Genomic DNA, 23315 nt, shown 5'->3' on the forward strand with positions numbered 1-23315 from the left:
AGCACATCTTTTGAAAAATATTATTATTTTTTAATTTTAAAAACTTCAGAATGTATTCTTGAACATCAACATTTAAAAAAACCGACTAGACAAATCTTGTATTTTGTCTGTCAGTTGTTGGTCTTGGGTGCTCGCGCCGACGATTCCGACAAGTTCTCCAAACGTTCATCAAACACTTCATCAAGCATATTAGGCCATAAGGTGAACCCGTTTTTCCTTTCATCTCGTTCCCATGTCTGGGCACTGAATAATTTTTGGTCCTTAAAAAAGATATTTTGGTATTCAACGAGAAAAAAAAAGTTCTCCACTTGACATCCTGCAGTATTTTTTTAATTAGTGTTTAAAGTCTGGACTATTTCTTGATTAGCGTAAGAATATTTTCGTCCCGAAAGGCGACGTTTTTGTCATGTGCTTCACATTCGACCAATCAGTTAGCCGTGCAGATCCGAGATGGCGATGTCAACTGAGTCTAGCGATGAAGAGGTAAATACTCTAAAACATCTGAAACATCTTAAAAAAGTTCGAAAAAAGAACAACAAAGTATGCTACATGCATGTTACGTCTGTACGGAATGAAGAGGTGAATGATTTCACTATCACAAGGTGGGATACTTACAGGAATTGTTTACAACGGTGGCTTTGCTGTCATGACGAGTCTCATAAAGTAGCCGAGATATTCAAATCCTGTATCGATGTTGAATATAACGATATTCCTGATGACGCTGGGTTTCACCCGACTTATTACCGGCGGTTCATTGATAAAAAGCGATTGGATTCTGCCGAAAAACGGGCCAAACGGCTGGCTGTGGGTCAAGATGAGTCTGTGGCATCGGACAACGCTTCAGACTCGACAAGTGACATTCCACGAAAAAGACTAAGATCGAAGACGGGCCTGCATATCGTTTCTGCTTGCCCTGTGCTCCCTGCCTTTTGTATAATTTGCAAGAAAACGGACAAGAGCGTTACTGTGGGAGGCAAACGGCAGAAGGACCATCTTTCACAGGCAGAAACGCTTTCAGCAGGTAACACACACACACACACACACACACACACACACACACACACACACACACACACACACACACACACACACACACACACACACACACACACACACACACACACACACACACACACACACACACACACACACACCATTTAATCATCTTTTATTTTTAGGCCTGTTGATGAACGCTGCCAGGATAAAGCAAGACAGTAGCATTCTCTTGCATATTCAAGACTGTGTGGCCATGGAGGTGCAGTACCACAAGTCCTGTTACAGACAGTACACCAGGTTCCTGACAAAGTCTGCTGTAACAGTTACTGGAACCGCAGACAAAGAAGTGCGAGTTATTCAATTGCATTATCAATTATATACACATTATAAATTACAATTCATATTCTAGATGCATGACAGATAGTGTCAAGAATAATGAAATGAATATTGAATAAATAAAAGTTTCACTTTTTGAATGGTATTATGATATTACATTTGTTTTAGATGCACTTGTAAAGGCTGTTTGTATGTAGCTACAATATTGACTGCATACCTTTTGGCACATAAGAAGTGTGTGTGTGTGTGTGTGTGTGTGTGTGTGTGTGTGTGTGTGTGTGTGTGTGTGTGTTTCTTTTCAGAAGTGAACCAACCTTTGATGCCAGCTACAACATATTCTGCGAGAGGATCATCCGCCAAAGGATAATTGTAAATCAGGAGGTGCTGAGAACGAACCAGCTACGACAAATGTTTTTAAATACGGTGCAAAAACATGAAGATCGTGATGCTTCAAACTACAGGTAACAACAGAAGCTTTTTTTGGCAGCGATGTAAAACACTTTTATGCTGGAAAATATCAAAAAAATAAATAAAAAGGCTTTGATAGTATATTTAAACTACTAATACTTTTCAGTATGAATATATCTTTATTTACACCCTTGTGCTCCTCTTTCCCTGTGTTCTTATGTTGCAGGCAGGATAAATTAAAGAGAAGGCTGACCCTGGACTTTCCCCAACTGGTGTTTCACTGCCCCGGCAAGCGCAACATCTGCAAACTGGTTTTTGTTGAGACATTGTCTGCAGATAAGCTGATAGACAGGCTACCTCATCCATCAGGTACAGACACAACTGAGTCAACTGAAGTAAGCCAAGCTGAAAGTGACACTGAACACATGGCAAGAACAACAGCTGGTCCGCAAACTACTAAGAACACAAGGACACTTTATAGTGCAGCGCTGATATTGAAGCAGCTACTATGTGATTCTCCCGGTATGACGTGCCCCTGGCCACCCACATCAGATGATTTAAATGTGTCCGATGCAAAATCTGTTGTGCCACTTGAACTGTACAATGTTATTGCTTGGATTGTAGGTGCAACAGAGGAACCAACATTAGCCTGTTATGTTGATATTCCAGAAGATTTGAACCTAAAAGTGATATCTGTTTGTCAAGACATTATGTATCTTGGATCTAAAGGTCGGAGGCAGACACCCAAATCATTATGTCTTGGTCTAAGTATTCGGCATTTAACAGGTTCCTCACAAGTTGTGTCACTGCTGAGTGGACTAGGGCATTGTGCTTCATGGGACACAGTTGTCAGTCTAGACACTAGCCTTGCCCAACTACAACTACTAGAGGGCAGAGACAAAATCCCGATTGGATTCTCGAAGAAGACTCCTACAATACTGGTGTGGGACAATATTGACTTTGGGGAGGAGACACTGTCAGGTCGTGGAACTACTCACCATACAAATGGCATTATGCTGCAAAGTTCTGTCGCTGAACCTGCGTCAAGAACAAACAGACAACCACTACAGAAAGGAGTGTCCTCATTCAAAGCACCCCCTAGCACTCCTGTAGAACACTACCAACAGTCTAAAAGACATGGGCCACAGAACTTGTTTCATCATCATAGCATTCCACTGCAGCTGGAAACATACAGATTTAACACCGTGTCTGCAGCCCAAACTGAACTGGCATATGTTTTTGTAAAATACATAGATGCTGAACGATGCACAGTCCCAAGCTGGACAGGTTTCCATACATTGCTTCAAGGAGATGCTACTCTGCAAAAGTCAGCACTGCATTATCTTCCAGTCATTGAGGCTTCACCGACAGAGATGTCAACGGTAAACACAATTCTGAAGCGAAGTGTCCAAATTGCTGATCGGCTTGAACTGGACCATATCGTGTTAGTATTTGACCAAGCTATATATGCCAAAGCTCAACAAATCCGTTGGAAAGACGAAGACTTGACAAAGCGTCTAGTGATAAGACTAGGCGAGTTTCACACATGCATGTCCTTCCTCTGTATTCTCGGAAAAAGGTTTGGAGATGCAGGACTGCAAGACATACTCATTGAGTCTTAAGTGGTTGCCCCAGGATCCATCAATGGGGTGATCAGTGGTCATCAGTATAACCGCAGCATAAGGGCGCACAAGCTTATGTACGAGTGTCTGCAACGCGCCAGAGTAAACACCTTCCTGGACTCTTTGCCACCAGTGGAGAGACATGAGTGTTTGGATGTTATTGAGGAGATAAAATGTGTATTCCCAGAGGGAACAATCAAAGTTTTGGGTGCTAATGACAAATTTGAAAAAATCTGTTGTAAGTATGCAGAATATGTGGAAAGGAGAAGTGCAGTCAACCAAACATTTGCATTCTGGAGTTCATACATTGATATGGTTCAAACACTCCTTCTGTTTGTGAGAGCAACAAGAGAATCTGACTGGCAACTCCACCTGTCAACAGTTCGATTGATGATGCCGATGTTTTTTGCCTATGATCGTGTGAACTATGCTAGGTATCTACCTGCATACTGGCTGGAAATGGTCAATTTGCCTGTAACACATCCTTCTTGCCACAACGACCTCAGCGTTAAAGGCCAGTGGACTGTCCAACGTCAAAGTGTCCATGGATTTGCCTCGATTGCCTGTGACCAGGCTATTGAGCAAACATGCAACCGAGATTCCAAGACAAAAGGTGGATGGACAGGGATAACACAGAATCGAGCTGCAGTTTATCGCTGGATATTATCACAAAATGAAAGGGCTGCTATAACAAGACAATGTGAGTCAATGGCAGGTAAATCTCCTGAACAACGGAAACGGAAAGACCTTGACAGCACACGGATTCACGCTGATGAAAAGGCTGTGACTAGAATAAGTTCCACCCTAGATTCAATGCTTAACCCTTTCGACACACACCACGAAGGTATTGTGTGTCTTAGCTCTGGGACAGTAGCAGTTGAAGAAATCAAGAAGGATTTGCTCGCAGCTCCAGACAAAGGGGAAAAAGCTGTCAAAGAGTTTATGGACCAGCGACTTTTGTCAAAATCTGTCGACATATTCGCTCCCATCAAGGCGCTTAAACTGAAAACCTTTAGTGACCAGGCAAAGACGAAGAAGAAATCTGCAGCGGGCAAGGATGTGATTCTACGGGCTGACAAGAAGCTGTTCTCCAGACTGCTCATAATAGGCCAGAGTAGAAAAATTGACCTTAGGGAGATTCTATCCTACTCACTGGGAACGGTTTCCTATCCTCTAGCCAGTATGGATGCTTGCCAAAACTAACAAATCAGCTCTCATGGATTTCTTAGAGGCTAAAGGTGGGGACTGCCTAGTTGATAAAATACCAGCAAATGGAGCTATTCTGTTCGATGGCATGTCGGTCATACAAGCCCTTCAGTCCAGACCACCCACCTTTGGAGAGCTCGCTGACACCATACTACAGTACGTAGGGGTGTGACGAGATCTCGTACCACGAGATCTCGCGAGATTAAACTCGACGATATTACCCGTCGCGTTAAAAATCAGTCTCGCGAGATTTTTGAGCTATCCAAACTTCTATTTCTGCCCTGTGGGGGCAGTAATGCGCATTTGCTACGTCTAGACTACCAGAACCTAAAGAAGGAGAAGGAAAATTAGAAGAGGAGGAGAAGGAGGGGAAGCAGGGGAAGCAGCCATAAGCTGTGTTCAAAATCGTTCCCTATCAAGGATATAGTGCATTAGATAGGGTGCTCGCCATTTTGTAGTGGTGTTCGAATTCTCAGTGGTTAATTTCATGCACTATATAGTGCACTTAAAATACCCAAAATTTGAGTGTACATACGATGTTCCCTACATGTTACTCCCGTATACCACAATGCTATGCGGTCATGTAGTTCCGGAGGAGAAGAAGAAGCGCGAAAACGAATACATTTAATGATGTCTCCGGCTTTCGTTTAGAAATGTCAACAATTTATTTGGGATTTAACATAGAATATTTAACATTCAAAATTAATAAAAAAAAAACTTGAACAAGGAAATGTAACATTCAACAACAATACAACCTCCAGCTTTCCTCGTGAGTTCCCGGTTTGTTTACATGATGTGGGCGCATCTGTCTACATCACACAAATACCCGGCGCATTTACTGACGCAAATGACGTTTAGAAATTAGAATTATTTAATTACTTTATTTTACCTTAAGTTTAAGTTTAGTTTTAGTTTCAATTTCATGCATGTAAAGAGTTATAATAAAGCATTTCAAAATGCATGTGCAACTCTGTTAAATAAAAGTCTGTTGGTCCAGTCATATATTTTGTCATTGTAGTTTTCTTAAAATCTCGTCTTGTCTCGTTCTCGTGAACCCAATATCGTGTCTCGTCTTGTCTCGTGAGCTGAGTGTATCGTCACACCCCTAGGTTTTGCACATATTGTTTGCACTTGAAAAAAAGAGAATTATTAAATTTAATTTATTTTACTTCAACTTTTATAAATTTTAGTTTTAGTTTCAATTTCATGCATGTAAAGAGTTATAATAAAACATTTCAAAATGCATGTGCAACTCGGTTAAATAAAAGTCTCTTGGTCCAGTCATATATTTTGTCATTGTAGTTTTCTTAAAATCTCGTCTCGTCTCGTTCTCGTGAACCAAATATCATGTCTCGTCTCGTGAGCTGAGTGTATCGTCACACCCCTAGTACTTAGTTAAGCTGGCTCTGCAGTACAAGTATGAAAGGGTAGACTTTGTGATAGACCAGTATCCTGAAATTAGCATTACAAATGTAGAACGGTCACGCAGAGCTGCACACAACAGGTGCAAATTTATGGAAGGACCCAGAAGACACCAACTCAATGGAAAAAGTTTCTATCTGATGGAACAAACAAAGCGGCACTGGCTGAATTCCTCTTTGATGTGTGGAAAGATGCTGATCTAACTGTTGTGGGCAAAGACTTGACTGTGTACACAGCACATGGAGAACTGTGTCACTGTTTGAAAGTAACAGATGGTTCACAAACTGTAATTGCTGTTAAGGATCTTGAATGTGATCATGAGGAATGTGACACAAGGGTGTTCTTACATGCACATCATGCTGCACAGGAACATGAAACAGTCATTATTAAGAGCCCTGATACAGATGTGGCAGTTATTGCTTTAAGTCTGCAGAGAGATCTTCCATGTAGCTTGATTTTCTTCACGGGAGTTGGCAACAGGACAAGAATCATTGACCTTGTTAAGTTGTCAACAGCCCTCGGAAACGGTGTGTGTTTGGCACTTATTGGAATTCATACCTTCTCAGGTTGCGACTCCACAAGCGCCTTTCATGGCAAGGGGAAAAGAAAGACGTTTTCTGTTGCTTGCGAAAAGGAAGAATACCTGTCTGCATTTACAAATCTGGGAAGCAGTTTTGAATGGGACCAGTCAACATTTGATGTGCTGAGCAAATATGTGTGCCACCTGTATGGCCAATCATCTGCAGAAAATGTCAACGATGCAAGGTACAGAGCATTCTGCATGGCATCATCAGCTTTGCCGGAACTCTCAATGCCCCCTACAAGTGATGCCCTGCACCAACACTGCAAAAGGGCAAACTACCAGGCTGCAATAATGAGACATTCTCTCAAAGGTATAATGTCTGCCCCTTCACCCAATGGCAATGGATGGCACGTTGAGGATGGGGAGTTAAAAGTTACATGGATGACTACAAATCCTGCCCCTGAGAGTGTGTTAAAAGTAGACCACTGCAGCTGCAAGCAGAGCAAATGTGAGACAGGAAGATGTTCCTGTATGTCTGCAAGACTGTCCTGTACTGATTTGTGTCGGTGCCAAAATTGTGCCAATATTTCCATGGAAAAAGAGGATAAAAGCACATAGGAAGATGGCTCTGATGAGTGATAGCTAAGAGATTAACAATGTCTCCCTCGTTCAGAATTTTATTAGAGAACTAACTTAATCAGTTAGTTCTCTAATAAAAAAGTATTTTGCTATTTATTTTTTAGTTACTTATGTTAAATACTTTAAAAATAAAATGTGAGGTTACAGTGCACTTGACCTTAAAAAAATTATAATAATCATAGTTTGTGTTTGTGCCAAATTTGAGGAAAATGTATCAAAGAATTCCTGAGATATGGCTTTAACAAGGTGCAAAGCTAAGACAAAATAATAAAAAAAATTATTAAAAAAATACTCAAGACCTGCTGTGACATCAACACATTGTTTTGTTCAGGTAAATATTGTTTTATAGCATATTGTGTACAGATTCTGAACTGTAATGCAGTTTTTGATGTATTATCCATTTTTCGGCATTATTCGATATTTTGATTGATGTCATCCATTTTGGGCCAAAGTGTTCTTTATTTATTTTACTTCCTCTTATAACACAGTATCTACTGAAATTTTTAATGTATAAAACATCATTGTTAAGCAAAATGTACCATGTGTATGTTCAATTGTACAGGTTGCTATTCACTTATTTTGAAGCGTTTTTCTCATTTATTTTGTACATTTCATGGTTTAAATTCAGATGAAAGTATATTAATGGTAAAATACTTGTCTCAAATGTTAGGTATATGTATGAATGTCAATTTGTGGGAGAGATTCTGTTTCCAGAATGAATGTAAATACATTTACAAGAAAAAACAGCTGTATAAGATTTTCGTTTTTTGTAATTCCTATTTTCATACATTTATGGCTCTTAAAAAAAAACTGCAGGATATTTTGCGGAGAACCTTTAATCTGATGTCCACAATGACATTGCCTATACAAAAATGCAAAAAAAGAGTAGTGCCCAGACGTGGGAACGAAAATCACTTTCTAGCCACTTTTTCCTGGTTCACCTTATGGCCTATATGCGTCAAGCCGTCATCCACTTGAATAAACATAACTTCCGGTTTAAAACGACCTTCAAAATAAAAGCCTTTAAAGGATATATTATATGAGGCACAAAACAGATCACACTCGCTCAACATGTGCAGATTTATTAACCTAAATAAGCCTAAAAAATGCTTGGTAAAGTTTTAACAATGACATAATAGGTACGTTTTTAAGACAATGGGTTTGTAATGTTTTTATTAACTATAAGAAACTCATAAGACTATTATTAATATTATTAAGCAATGAATAAATAGTTAACACGTTTCTAATAAGTGCTTATAAAAAGTCTTAGAATATCACAATAAGTAAGGGATAATCACAGAGAGGCAGGGCAATGAACAGTTTGATATGCCCGGCTCGTGGACGGCGGTAACCTTCCACGAGCCGTGCATATCTAACTGTTTATTGCCCTGCCTTGAGGAGATTATCCCGTTTATTCTACTTCTTGCTTGCTAACATAATAATACAATTAAAATACTTTAATAATTATGCTTTTTCTTCTTCGTATTGCATGCTTATTAAATGTATACTCTATTTGAGTTCATCTCCCTCAAAAAGTAGTCCCCTTTATTAACGATCGATCAAACTTGATCGATCAAACTCGATCTAAATGTTTTGGACACCTCGAAGGGCATTATAGCGCTTATACCATGGTCACTTGCCAAAGAAAATAAATTAAGATCATTCATTTATATTTTCATGCTATTTACAATCCAAATATAAATTATTACAATTCAATAAAGTTTCTGGACTCATGCTAACTAAGTTTTATCTGATTTACTTTAAATGTGTTCTGAATCATTGATGATCATTCTGATATCAATTCAAAGCGAAATTTAAAACAAAATCATAACTGCTGGTTTTACATCTGTAAACTATTATAAAACACTGGATTTAACCTGATAAATGGCTGAAACTTTGAACATATTACATCTTAAAAACTGCACCACTTGACAAGGCTGAACCAGCAACTGTGGAAGCCTGCAAATCGTTTGTCAAATACCATTCTTGGTCAAGGGACAAGATCTTGCAGAACACTATGTATTGTATGATCCCTGTCGCTCTTGAGTACAGCTTGCAGAACACTATGTATTGTATTATCACTGTCTCTCTTGAGTAAATCTTGCAGAACACTATGCATTGTATGATCACAGTTTCTTCTATTTGTTGGCATTTTCATTTTCTATTTACCATTGCTGTAACCGGCAACTTTGTTCAATGTTTCCAGATATTGTCTTTGTTCATTTGGGAGGTTTTTTTTCTCTGGAAATCGACATGTTGGTTCCTTACAGACTTGATATATATTTGAACATATTTGTGTTTCAACATATTTGGCTTGAATAAGCTTGCAAAAGTCATCATTGTTTATTGCCATTTCTGTCCTAGCATAATGAGCCTTAAGCCTGAGGGCACAATCATAAATTCATCATAATTATATCCACTTATTTAAAGATCCTGTTGGACTACAGGATCCCAACTTCCCATTGACATCCCCAAACCACTCAATATACATCTCACAACCTTATAAAAAATATTATAGATCTGATTTTTATTTATTATGGTTCTGAAAAAACAGTCACAGTAAGCTGGGTTTCAATAGCATCCAGCAGATCAAATCTCAGCCCCCCCTTCAGGCCCCCCTCCAAAGCCCTTAAACACACGACTAGCCGGCTAGCACCAGCAACTGCTGTCTTGTAGAGACTGGTCTGACCACTGAGAGATGGGCAGAGCGTGTATAGCCGGGCTGGCAGGTAGTAGAAGACAGTTAGGCCTACCAATTAATTTGGGCAGAATAATATGATTGGATAGGCTCACAGATTTGTCTTTTTTTTTTACAAGAGCATTTGAGTTAGGGATTGCTGTCTGGATGTACAGAGAATTTAAATAATATGACAAACCTTGTAAAATCCTATCCTAGCTTTAACAATGTCTTCCTCTACCCTTGGTGCTGAGGTGCTGTAACCAGTGAGTTTGCATCTTCTGAACTTGCCCATGGAGCAGGGCTTATTGTTGAGGGCCACAGTGAAGTGGCACGACATACATTTAAGGTGGTATCCCAACAATGAAACAATTATCCTCCGGAAGCCAACTGATAAACAGTCTGCCAGCCGAGCTCCGACCACCTCGCGCTCTCTGCAATTGTAGCTTTTCAAATTTGTTTGAAAAGAAAAACAGAAAAGAAAGCGGGTTATCAAGCCTTGAATAAAAGAAAGCTCATATGCTGTGTCAGCACTTATTTGATAATTTATTCAAAGATTAAAACATTTTTTACTTTAATTTTTATGTATCTTTATGCATAGAAAGCCTATTAATTGAGAAATATGAATGTCCAAATGAACACTGAAACTGTTGAAGTTGGAGGGATGAATATATACTGAATCCCATGCTATACTTGATCAATAAATGGCTCTTTAGAGGCTTTCCAGGAGCTGGACAGAATGGGATGGAAAGGACGCATCCCACCACTTCAGCTTTAGTCAGACTGAAACCCCAGTAATGAGAAAGCACGGTTTGTTTTTATGGTGATTTGATTGTTAAGATTCTCATGACCCTGCACCAGAGGAGACGGGAATCTCCCAGAATCCTCCTGGAACCTTTTTCATAATGAAACGTAAACCCTTCCAGGGATATCCAACAGAAACTTATCCATTAAAAAAAGTTTGCTCAAAGAATTCGTACATCCCGTTTCCAACAACACACTTGCTCATTCGGAGTAAGATCATGGACATCATAAATACATTTTCTGCCCTTTGAAAACTTTTATATTGGCTGTTTTGTTAAGTAAATGCTTATATTATACTTAATATCTTAAACCATTGGCTCGTTATGTTGATTCACATGGACATCTGAATTAATCAAATGTAATCTACCAGAGGATTTCATTCAATGTATTTATGAATAGATTTGATTGCCACCATTCTTCAAGAAGAGTGCTGCTTTACAATCCTTTGTTATGCTCCCTTGTTGTCTCAAAGAGGTAAACAAAAGATGCCCAGTGTGGTTTGCACAAGGACAGCCATGGAATCATCCTCATCTAGTTTTTAACCATTCATTTAGGAACCAACTGTACTGTACTCATACCATTGATATTTATGATATATTATGAATACATTTGGAAACACAAGGCTGGGAAAATGCGAGCTCTTACACATTTATTGTGATTTACGGATTTATTTATTTTTTTCGACATCGTCAATTGTCAATAAAACAAATATATTCTCTCTCTGGGTGTACTTCAGCTCTCTCTCGCTGGGTGACCTATAACCTCTCTCCAAGTGTACTACACCTCTCTCTCTCTGGGTGTAATATACCTCTCTCGAGGTGTACTATACCTCTCTCTCTGGGTGTACTATAACTCTCTCTCTCTCTCTGGGTGGACTATAACTCTCTCTCTCGAGGTGTACTATACCTCTCTCTCTGGGTGTACTATAACTCTCTCTCTCTCTCTCTCTCTGGGTGGACTATAACTCTCTCTCTCTGGGTGTACGATACCGCTCTCTCTCTGGGTGTACTAAACCCGCTCTCTCTCTGGGTGTACTATACCTCTCTCTGGGTGTATTATAACCCTCTCGCTGGGTGTACTATACCCCTCTCGCTGGGTGTACTATACTCTCTCTGGGTGTACTATATCGTCCTCCATCCCTGACAGTACACGAAGTGATGAAGTGGTGTGTGTCTGATGAACTGGTAAACATTGTATTAACAGCCTGTCTTGCAGCCTGGGTAGGGGAAACAGCATGGATCGAAGCCCACAGGGGGTTTGGTGTGCTCGACACCCATAAGAATAAAATATATAAAACCCATTCTACATGGGAACACGCTGATAACAGCCTCTCTCCTAAAGAACTGAGCTGCCAGGAGTGCTTGCTATAGACTGAGCTTAATTAGCAATGCAGATAGATAGGCCTCGCTGCAATCAGAGGTAACAAAGAAACATCCGAAACCCAACATGAGCAACAGCCTCATATCTGGTACAAAGGTTTAACGGTACAATATGTAACATGGACACCGTGTGCTAAAATAATTTACTGCAGGCCGCCCCCCCTCCTCGGAGTCCAAGCTCACGTGGGTTGCCAGGTTGAGGAAACTGAGGGAACATGACTGGGTTAAGGTGAGTGCAGAATTAAATTTGAGACAAGCACCATTATTTTGATGTAACGAGCGACAACAAGGCCTACACTGTAACTTGATCAGCTAACAACGGGTTTGCAATTAATTTGCCAACTCATGTCGGTCTTGAAATCCTTGTAGGCTAGAGACCTTCTCCATCTTCAAGTTCAGCTCCATTGTTTCCAGGCTTCTCAGGTTGGGTAGAATCAGTACAATCTTAGTGGATCTACTTTGTGGGCTTCTTGCCTTCATGGCTGCAGCACATATTTCATATCTGGACAAAAGGGAATCATAACACTCTGGCAAACAGACTAACAAACGGGCCGACCGGAAGGGAAAGTATTTAGAGTCAGGATGTTACCCTAAACTCTGAAGAATTATGGTCAATCTAGGATTTTGTTCAGTACATGTTACAAATTGTTCCCTTAATTTCCAATGGAATCATTTCGGTGCTTTTTCTTTATTTGTTTGATTATTCTTGAACTATTAATGTGATCAAAATAGGACGACTGATGAATAATTTAATGTACGGTCATTTAAAAGTGTGATCAAAAATGGAATACTGTACACACATCCCTCTTAAATTATATCAACTAATATACTACATAAACTAAACATTAAAACTAATTCAAAACACTTTTATGTAGTATGTATATACATTGTATCTTTCTGATGCATCAGTCATTCAGACTGGACTAAGCTAAAGCAGAAACTTTCTAATGGGCATCGTATTAATGTCCTTCACAGTTGGAAGAGCAGTTGTGCCTTCCATCATTGTCAACTGAAGAAAATTACACGCCATTTTCCAAAAGGTTAAATGGTGAAAAAAACTAGGTGTCTGGAAGAGAAGGGAGAGGGAGAAACGTTCAAAAGAAAGGCACAGAGGAGAGGAACAACAAGAGTTATCGTTGTACCGTTACCGAGACTGAGGGAGACGGACAAGACCGAGGGAGAGACAGATAAACAGAACTTGAGACGAAACAAACAAATACAAAAGAGAGTGAAAAGCTTGGCCAGACTCATACAGTCGTACAATGAGGAATGGAGTCAATCACAAGAAAGCCAGACAGGGAGTGTGTGTGTGTCCACTTGCGCCCTATATAACACACTATTAAGGCTGTTTTGTAGTCGTGTACAAAATGTGTATAAAATGGTTCCCTATGTAGTGCACAGCGTAATACCCATAATGCAACATTAATGAGGGTCCAACAAATGCACGTATTTCCAAAGCATACCTTTTGCTGCAGAGAAATCTCATGTAAATGAGCGGTCACCATGAAACAACTGTTTGCGCTTCTTTATGCCACAAAACGTCTCCCTGATGGATTGATAATAATAATAACAGAATAACACTCAAAAGAAAGGGGGGGACCTCACTAACCACCACCATTGATGCACATTATCATTGTTCAAATGGCCCCCTATATCTATCTAACTACTGTACTACACAGCGTTCACTATATAGGGAACAGGTTATGAGGGAGCAAGGGAGACAGAACCAAATTACAGAGCCAATGTAGCCATAGACGCCCAGCTGGAGGGAGAATAGGCATTTTCACACGGCCAAGGCGGTATGGTCGCGGCTTGGCACACCCTGCAATTTCACTGTCTTGCCTACGTAAAACCGAGGGGGTATAATCGCACTTTGTCAAGGAGCAGGCTTTCTCGGTTCTTTGGAGTAGGCGGGACTACCCGCGGAGAGTAGACTTGTTTATAATTTGCATTCTCTGAATGTTTTTATTATTTTATTATTTAAGCCACTATCATGCAAGAATGAGTATACATCTGAGTTTAGGCTACAAACGCAAAAACGCCAACATATTCTTTATTATGCTGACCACTTGTTTTTTATCATAAGGAAAGTTCCTCTGCTCCTTTCGCCTAGTTCGCACCATCTTTCCCCGTCTTCGTTAAATGCGACTGCACCACCTTCTCTCCCATGATGGTCAGCACCTTGTGGATTTGGCCGTCTCACCAGTTAAAACTACTCATGTCGATATCCCTGAGTTGTCTCTGTCGTAGAGACAACACCTCTACCCAAGTCCCGCCCCTGGAACCGTGATGCCGTCTAATTCTCTTGACATGAAAATGAAACCACCAATATGTGTTGGGTCCAAGAGGGTAAATTGGGGTTCAAAATCAAGCCGGTATATTACCTCGGTCAGTGTAAATGCGCGGAAAAAGGCATAAGACGTGAATATTTGGCAGTGTAAAAAAGTTGAATGAGTCCTCCTGTCGTGGAAATATCAATCATAACTATAAATATACAATCATATAAATATTAAATTAACCTTGTTTATATAATTATTATGCACATTAGAAGGAACTGTATACATTCTCCCTGTATCTTAAAATACATCCCTTCCTCTCTAACTGAGAGAGGTTAAGGTAATTCGGATTTGAATTCCCACTGGAGCCAGTGAGTCTGGTATTGAGACCAGGCCAATCGACTGACATCTTTGTTGTGTAAACTTGTTTACAGCCATGTCTTACAGACATGCAGATATGTCCAATTTCCACCTATTGTATTGCAAATGTACTTGGCCTAAGGTCACTCCCACTCCCTACCAACAATGAAAACGTTTCCCTATAAGAATCTTGTTCATCTATTGTCTCATGAAATGTATCCTTGGTAACTTTGCTGCCAGTACTTGATCATGCTTTAAGATTAAATCAAATATTTCGCTGTCCGACGTGTCCTCGAGAGAAGTTTCTCTTCATCAAATGGCGTTGTCGGCAGGATCCCAATATGAGATCATCAGACTGGTAAGTTATGTTTTTTTTTTAAATTACTATCTTGCCATTCTGACCCTCTGACGGGATCCGGAATTTGGAAAATGGATGAACACATGCGAATAGTATCTGGCCCGGACCTTTGGATGCGATTAGCACTAAAACAAATATTCAGCTCACTTCTTAATGTGACGTATGCAGGAGTGTTGGCGGAGGTTTATAACGACCTTGGACTGCAACATTTTGAGATTCCTATGAGTAGATGTACAATACTATTGGTAATTCCTTTGTATTGACTCTACCCGCTAAAATACGACTCTCATTAAGGGTAATAATCCCTCCAGAGAACTTCGTACATTATAAAGAAAGAGGGGATAAGTGGACATAATTGCCCTGCCTCTGGTATGATGAATGTAAACAAGTGGTTTATTTTATACAAGGGTGAATATGACGCCCTCGGGAAGAGCGATCTAAAAGCATGAGGTTTCATTTAAATTCTTATTTAGGCGGAGGCTCTGTCTGATATTTTTTGCTAAAATATCCAAGAATTAGGTATCCCTACCAATTGATGATCCGTACTACGTAGGCATCAAGGATTGGCCGGTAGTAGACTGTTTGTTCCTACGAATGGAAAGCTTGTGCCTTGTGGATCATTAGCAAGATTCCGCACTGCAGACTCTCTCTTGTTATGTGACGTATGTAGGAGTGTTGGCGGAGGTTTATCACGACCTTGGACTGCAACGTTTTGAGTTTCCTATCCGAGTGGATGTCCTGTACCATCAGAGACTCCTTTGTATTGGCTCTACTCGCTAAAATACGACTCTCATTAAGGGTAATAACCCTCCAGAGAACTACATACATTGATAGAGTTAGGTTGGTAAGAATTCCAAGTAAATTCCATTCAGTAAGTAGTAATAAACCAGTTTGGGACCCCACATACGGCCAACCAGTTTTGGACCTCACATGATATGGGTAGTGTATGTCCCTCGGAAGATAAGCAATTCTGACCCGGACCTTTGACCGCCGTTTTTGCACTGCTCGCGGTTTTTGCACTGCTCATCATACCATCACTGGTATGATGAATATAGACAAGAGATCTATTTCAAATAGGGGTGATGATTGCGCCCACGGGAAGACCAAGTAGGATGAATTGAGTGGCCTCATGTTGTTTGAGCCTGAATGAATCAATGTACACAAATAGAGGAGCCTCCCAACCTAAAGACACCAACGACGGCGGAAAATTTGATTTAACCACTGTTGAACTTTTCTTGTCATGTTACTAAACTTATCTTGTTTCAGAAAAGTGGACGAGTGGTAAAACTAAATATAATAGAGAAATAACGTCCGGCCTTTACGGCTGAAAGCAGTGCCAGCAAAGGGAATAGGCCCCCCTCGGTTGTGAAAAGAAAAAAAATATAAAGAACATCGTTGTGTCTCATCCTAATTGTTATGTTTTGTATTTTCCGCGCCGTGTTTCTATCCTAAACTTTCTTTCCATGCTTTGCTTTCATGTTTTCTACAACCTCTTGTAGACCCTTCTTCTCTCCACAGCGCTGGAGAAGCAGTTTTTACGCCGTCCCGAAATTCTAAATGTATTTGAATGCGATTGTAATAGATTTACTGCTGAGTTGTATTAATATGATCTGAGAGATTGTATAGATTTTTTTTCAGATAAATAGCAATGTCCAAGGAACGCATGCCCGAAAAACGTAGCAGTTCAGGACAATGATCCAGAGCCAGAGGACAATTCAACTCTACGGAAGTTTTTTCTTCAAACAGGTTTGATTGACAAACCACGAGTGAGTACCCTGAAACTAACATAGAAATAAATAAATCAGGCTCCCTTGAGACATTGACTTTACTCTGATTTACAGATTTTGTACAAAATGATTAATGTCATTCAGTTAGGTAACATTTCTTTGTTTCTTTATCAAACAGATCTGTGGTCTCCATTTACGTTGAGTTCCACATGTTTTAAAATTATTAAATAACATTAACATACTTTTAGCATTAAAGAATTCATGACGTAAAACTATAACCCAAGTGATTGTGTTTTGTTTCGTATATCCCTATCTGTTGTATCAGCTGTGTGTGTATTCCTTTATTTGTATTAATTAATTAATTAATTAATTAATTGTATTAATTTGTTTGTGTTTTCTTTCCAAGAGAACGTCTGACTCCCACAGTCATAAGGAAGAGTAAAATGGGCTCCCATTAATCAAAACGGGACGCTAAGGTGACAATAACGGTGTCTAAGCAAATTTAAAAAAAAGAGCGGACCTGGTAAGAACCCGCTATGGTAAGAAAAAAAATTATTGAGAGAAGAAGGCATATACTCGGTTTTTCCATTTACTTATGATGTGTACGAATGGACAGATGGCTGTTGGCCAATAGGTGGTTATTTTGATTCTTGCAAACTACAAGAATTAAAAGAAACAATAACATCTGGACCAGATCCGAAATGGGATTTTCATTACACACAGAATTGTTTAGATGCATGGATTCGCACGGAAAAACGACACCCAATACCGAAACCAGGTAAACAAGACTTAACTCCAGAAATCGCGTCTAACATTTTCCAAAAAACGATGCAAATCAACCCAGATTGGACAGAATTGTATAGAACAGCTCTGTTGGACATAACAGCAACTAGTAATGCAGAAAATGTTGATAAATTAATGACTGAAATAGAGTTAACAGCCGCAGAAGTAGACGCTATTAAAACAGCCCAAAACAACATAAAAGACAAAACCGTCCTCACTACACTTTGTGTATGGAGCCAACGTCAACTCGTTATAGACCTAAACAGATTGCAGAAACTAGCGCGTAAAGTAGGACTTTCCGTTAACCAAGACTGTACAGGATTGTTTCCCAAACTGCCCACAGATAACGGACTAGACGACACCGAACTCGCCGCAATAGCAATCGCAACCCGAAAATCCAAAGAATCGAATCAACTCGGTGCTTCAGGTACAGCGTCTAGCGCTGCACCAACAATACCCATTACAACCTCCTCACAGTCGTGACAAATTGAGCAATGCCCGAAAATAACAATCGGCGACTCCGCGATATTGAAACCTTGGTCACCAAGTGAAGCGCAATCAATGGCCAAAGATGCTCCAGATCCCCTTTGCGCGCCAACACCTTTTTTACATTGGTTGAATCAAATGTGTACAATTTACAGTCCATTACCAGGAGACGTGTTAATCATTCTAAAATTGGCATACGGTTCAAAATGGCAGTTAGTTCGAGAATTGTTTCACGTCCCTCAAAGAGCCGAATGGGGATCAGAAGAAAGAGGAAACAACATCTCCCTAGACATTTGGTTGGACACAGTCTGTGAAAGAGTGGTAAAAGCCGAAGCATCAAGTCGTGCTGACTTTTCCATTGTTACTCAGACCATACAGAAACCAGATGAAGCCCCCGTAGAATTTTCTCAACGTTTTAGACACATATGGGAGGAAAGCGCTGGAATAACAATGGACTCAAATTAGGGCTGGGCGATATGGACCAAAAGTCATATCTCGATATCTTCAAGCAGAATATCGATATAAGATAAATATCGATGTTTGAGGGGGGGGGGATAGATTTGATATTACTATTTTTACTGTTCGGAATTGAATACAGTTTGATGGTTGAATAAACCGTGGACTAGACACTGCCTCCGCCTCGTATTTGAGAACATTATAATATATAACATCACGGCCAAAAGCTTTGTGCGCCTCCGAAATATTATGAACCGTAACGACTGCGTGGGGGGGCCGTTGCATGTCATGTCCCATGACATGCTATTTTATGTATTCTTTGATATAGGTATTCAACCCAGTCGCCAAGAAAAAACGTCAGTGGTGTACGTTTCCATGAACACTGGATACGTAGCATTTCAACGTAAAAGATAGCGTGTTATACCTACAATATCCACGTGTGCCGCTGTGGAGGCGGGTTTCGGGGTTTGGGTTTCACGGCTTTCGCGGCAAATTGTGGACACGATTGTTTAGGGGGGGGGGGGGGGGAGACTGTTGATGACCGGGGAGGGGGGGGGGGGGAGAGACACGTTTGTTGAGGGGACGACGACGACACGATTGTAGGGGGGGACGACACGTTAGTTGAAGGGGGGGGGGGGGGGGGGGGACACGTTTGTTGAGGGGGGGGGGAGGCACGTTTGTAGGGGGGGGGGAGGCACGTTTGTAGGGGGGGGGGAGGCACGTTTGTAGGGGGGGGGGGCACGCTCGACAACGAGAGTTGGTTTTTATTGAACGCTCGACAACGAGAGTTGGTTTTTATTGAACGAGACTTCAACACGGAACAGCTGCGCGAAACGATGGTCACGTCACTCTCGGTGACGGTTGTCGACAATAATGAACACACGAACAATGTTAATAGAACAACACACAACCACATAACATCCCGAACCCATTAACCCCACTTAATCCTAACAACAAAACAAGTTAACAAAAGCCCCATTTGTCAACTGAGAACCCCAATTCCCAGAATCCCCCGCGGCTCCGGAACACGGCGTAGCTTATATTAATCTTTATTATCTGAATGGGAAATGCAATATTTTAGGACAGATACACCATTAAACGCGTTTCTAATGACATTTCTAGCGAGAAATGTACATTTTCCTTACATAATCTTCAGTCAGTGAATGTGTATGATCTTTATTAATCTTTATTATCTGAATGGAAATGCAATATTTTAGGACCGATTCACCGTTAAACGTGTTTCTAATAACATTTCTAGCGAGAAATATACTTTTAATTGCATAATCTTCAGTCAGTGATTGTGTCTGATCTTTAGTTTTATAGTTATTAGGAGTTGATCGGCTCGCTCGCATGTTTCAACGACGACAGGTTGCTTTCGCTAAACTAGCAGCTCACATGCTTCCTGCGTTTGTGTTATTAAACTGTTACTTTATGTAACTTTTAATGATATCATCTGTTAGAAACACGTATATCTGAGAGCCAACCCAGTCGCCAAAATCATACCTACGTTGACAGTGTACGTTTCGTGAACACTGGATTACGTCGCATTTCAACATAAAATAGCGTGTTATACACACACACACGCACGCACGCACATGCACACACACACACACACACACACACACACACACACACACACACACACACACGCACACGGTGCATTTCGCTGCTAAAACACACAAAAAAATATTCCCTCAAATATTATTACTTTCAAAACGTTGGCCAAAATGGCCAATAATATCATTTTTTGGGATGCTTCTAGGACATTTTGGGTGGATTTGAACGGTATGTGGGGGGCACGTTTTTTTGCAGGACCTGGCAACCCTGCGCTGTTGCGCGAGATCTGGATCCACCCCGGCGTGGTGCGTCTCCTTTTGACCTTTTGACCCCAGACTTCTGGGGGAATAGCTAAATCAATTCATTAGTCAATCAGAAGCATGTAAATATCTTTCCGGTGGCGAAAGAGGACAAACAGGTATCCTTCAACATCTACGCTTCCAGGCGATTGCAACGGTGCCACACATGAGCATATTCGAACATGTTTAATGGTAGTAATTAGCTGTCGAAATTGGAGCCTTAATCAATACTGAGCAGCTATTGATTTGCTTCCCGATAAAGATTTGTCACAAATGACATGTTATTTAGCATCTACACGTTGAGCTGAGTCCAATGAAACCAAGAACGACACTCTAGCTAATGGTAACATGTATTTTACATGGTACACCTAGGTCTAGGACATGATCTCGGTGTAGCAAGAGGCCGAGCTTGATCTCATTGGACTCAGCTTAACGTGTAGATGCTAATTAACATGTAATTTGTCAAAAATCTCCATCGGGAAGCAAATCTATAGCTGTTCATTATTGATAAAGGCCTCCAAAATCGACAGCTAATTACTACCCCCGAAACATATTCAAATATGATCATGTGTGGCACTGTTGCAATCGTCTCGAAACGTAGATGTCAAAGGACACCTTGTTTGCTCTGCTGCACCACCGGGAAGATATTTTCATACTTCTAATGGATTGATTCATATTTTAAGGTTCTCGGAGTGAGACTTTAAGTGGCTGCAGCAGAAGTGTTGAGACGAAAGATGATATCAAGAGATTTATAGAATATTCCCATTCACATTATGATTCTTCGTCGTAACATCCGACCAAACATCCTTTACATTAACAGAGCGAAGATTATGAAAAGTCCAGGCTCAGCAAGTGCTCCATCTCTTTGCACCTGCACCCAGCGGCTCGCTTGCAAGATTTTGGCCTGAAGTTCTTCCCAGACCTATACCCTAACAGTCCAATATGCATATCTGAGAATCAGGCCTCTCTTCAATAATGACAAAATGTAATGAGAGAAATACAGATTCACTTTTTGTTATCTCATAAGCGGCGTGGTGCCGGCTCCTTTTGACCTTTTGACCCCAGACTTCAAAGACGTGGCCACAGGCCAGCGGTGTCTACACCCGCAAAAAATGGGGCCTAGAAACTAACCTCTGTCTTATGAACATTGGGGGCCTGCCCTTGGGGTCTGACCGCGCCAAGTCTCGGGCAGGAAGGGCCCCCCCTTCCTGCCCTCGGGGTCCGACCGGGCCAAGTTTCGGTGCGGAGGTCCCAGTTAGGCCTAGAATAAGGTATTAAATTTCAGGGCGGTAGGACCTTCCTATCTCAAAAACAGTTTTTCCACCACATTCTGAACCATTAGGTCTTGCAGGCTACACTTCTGAGGGGCTTTGTCCAAATGACACTCCATTTGGGAAAACCTTTTATCTCTAAGGGCTAGAACTCCAAATCTCGGATATGTCGTACACGGGGCCCCGGGAAATGTGTGTAAACATTTTAGCATCCCTAGCTATCTTGAAAAGGTCGGCAAAGGGCGTGACCTCCAACAGTACAGTAAATGTACATAAGACAGAGGTTAGTTTCTAGTCCCCCATTTTTTGTGGGATGGAGGTGTACATTTGTGGCTAAAGGTGTGTAGACACAGCTGGCCTGTGGCCACGTTTTTGAAGTCGGGGGTCAAAAGGTCAAAAGGAGCCGGCACCACGCCGCTTATGAGATAACAAAAAGTTAATGTGTATTTCTCTCATAACTTTTTGTCATTATTAAAGAGAGGCCTGATTCTCAGATATGCATGTTGGATGGCTAGGGTGTTGGTCTGGGAAGAACTTCAGGCCAAAATCTTGCAAGCGAGCCGCTGGGTGCAGGTGCAACGAGATGGAGCACTTGCTGAGCCTGGACTCTGTCGATTTTGGAGGCCTTTATCAATAATGACCAGCTATAGATTTGCTTCCCGATGGAGATTTTTGACAAATTACATGTTAATTAGCATCTACACGTTAAACTGAGTCCAATGAGATCAAGCTCGGCCTCTTGCTACACCGAGATCATGTCCTAGACCTAGGTGTACCATGTCAAATACATGTTACCATTAGCTAGAGTGTCGTTCTTGGTGTCATTGGACTCAGCTCAACGTGTAGATGCTAAATAACATGTCATTTGTGACAAATCTTTATCGGGAAGCAAATCAATAGCTGCTCAGTATTGATTAAGGCCTCCAATTTCGACAGCTAATTACTACCATTAAACATGTTCGAATATGCTCATGTGTGGCACCGTTGCAATCGCCTGGAAGCGTAGATGTTGAAGGACACCTTGTTCGTCCTCTTACGCCACCGGAAAGATATTTACATGCTTCTGATTGACTAATGAATTGATTCAGCTATTCCCCCAGAAGTCTGGGGTCAAAAGGTCAAAAGGAGACGGCACCACGCCGGGGTGGATCCAGATCTCGGGCAACAGCGCAGGGTTGCCAGGTCCTGCAAAAAACGTGCCCCCCACATACCGTTCAAAATCCACCCAAAATGTCCTAGAAGCATCCCAAAAAAAATGATATTATTGGCCATTTTGGCCAACGTTTTGAAAGTAATAATATTTGAGGGAATATTTTTTTGTTGTTTTAGCAGCGAAATGCACCGTGTGCGTGTGTGCGTGTGTGTGTGTGTGTGTGTGTGTGTGTGTGTGTGTGTGTGTGTGTCTGTGTCTGTGTCTGTGTCTGTGTCTGTGTGTCTGTGCGTGCGTGTGTGTGCTTGTGTGTGTGTGTCTGTGCATGTGCGTGCGTGTGTGTGTGTGTATAACACGCTATTTTATGTTGAAATGCAACGTAATCCAGTGTTCACGAAACGTACACTGTCAACGTAGGTATGATTTTGGCGACTGCTTTGGCTCTCAGATATACGTGTTTCTAACAAGATGATATCATTAAAAGTAACATAAAGTAACAGTTTAATAACACAAACGCAGGAAGCACGTGAGCTGCTAGTTTAGCGAAAGCAACCTGACGTCGTTGAAACATGCGAGCGAG

At 41.0% G+C, this 23315-nt stretch overlaps 1 protein-coding gene across 1 annotated transcript in view; it reads right to left on the minus strand.

The window, feature by feature from the left end:
* The window catches only part of LOC132453324 (tumor suppressor candidate 3), a 143263-nt gene that overhangs the window by 85816 nt on the left and 34132 nt on the right, over positions 1-23315 (minus strand). The gene's annotated exons all lie outside the window — the stretch shown is intronic.

The sequence above is a fragment of the Gadus macrocephalus genome, chromosome 3 (genome assembly GCF_031168955.1).
Source record: "Gadus macrocephalus chromosome 3, ASM3116895v1".
Lineage (NCBI taxonomy): Eukaryota > Metazoa > Chordata > Actinopteri > Gadiformes > Gadidae > Gadus > Gadus macrocephalus.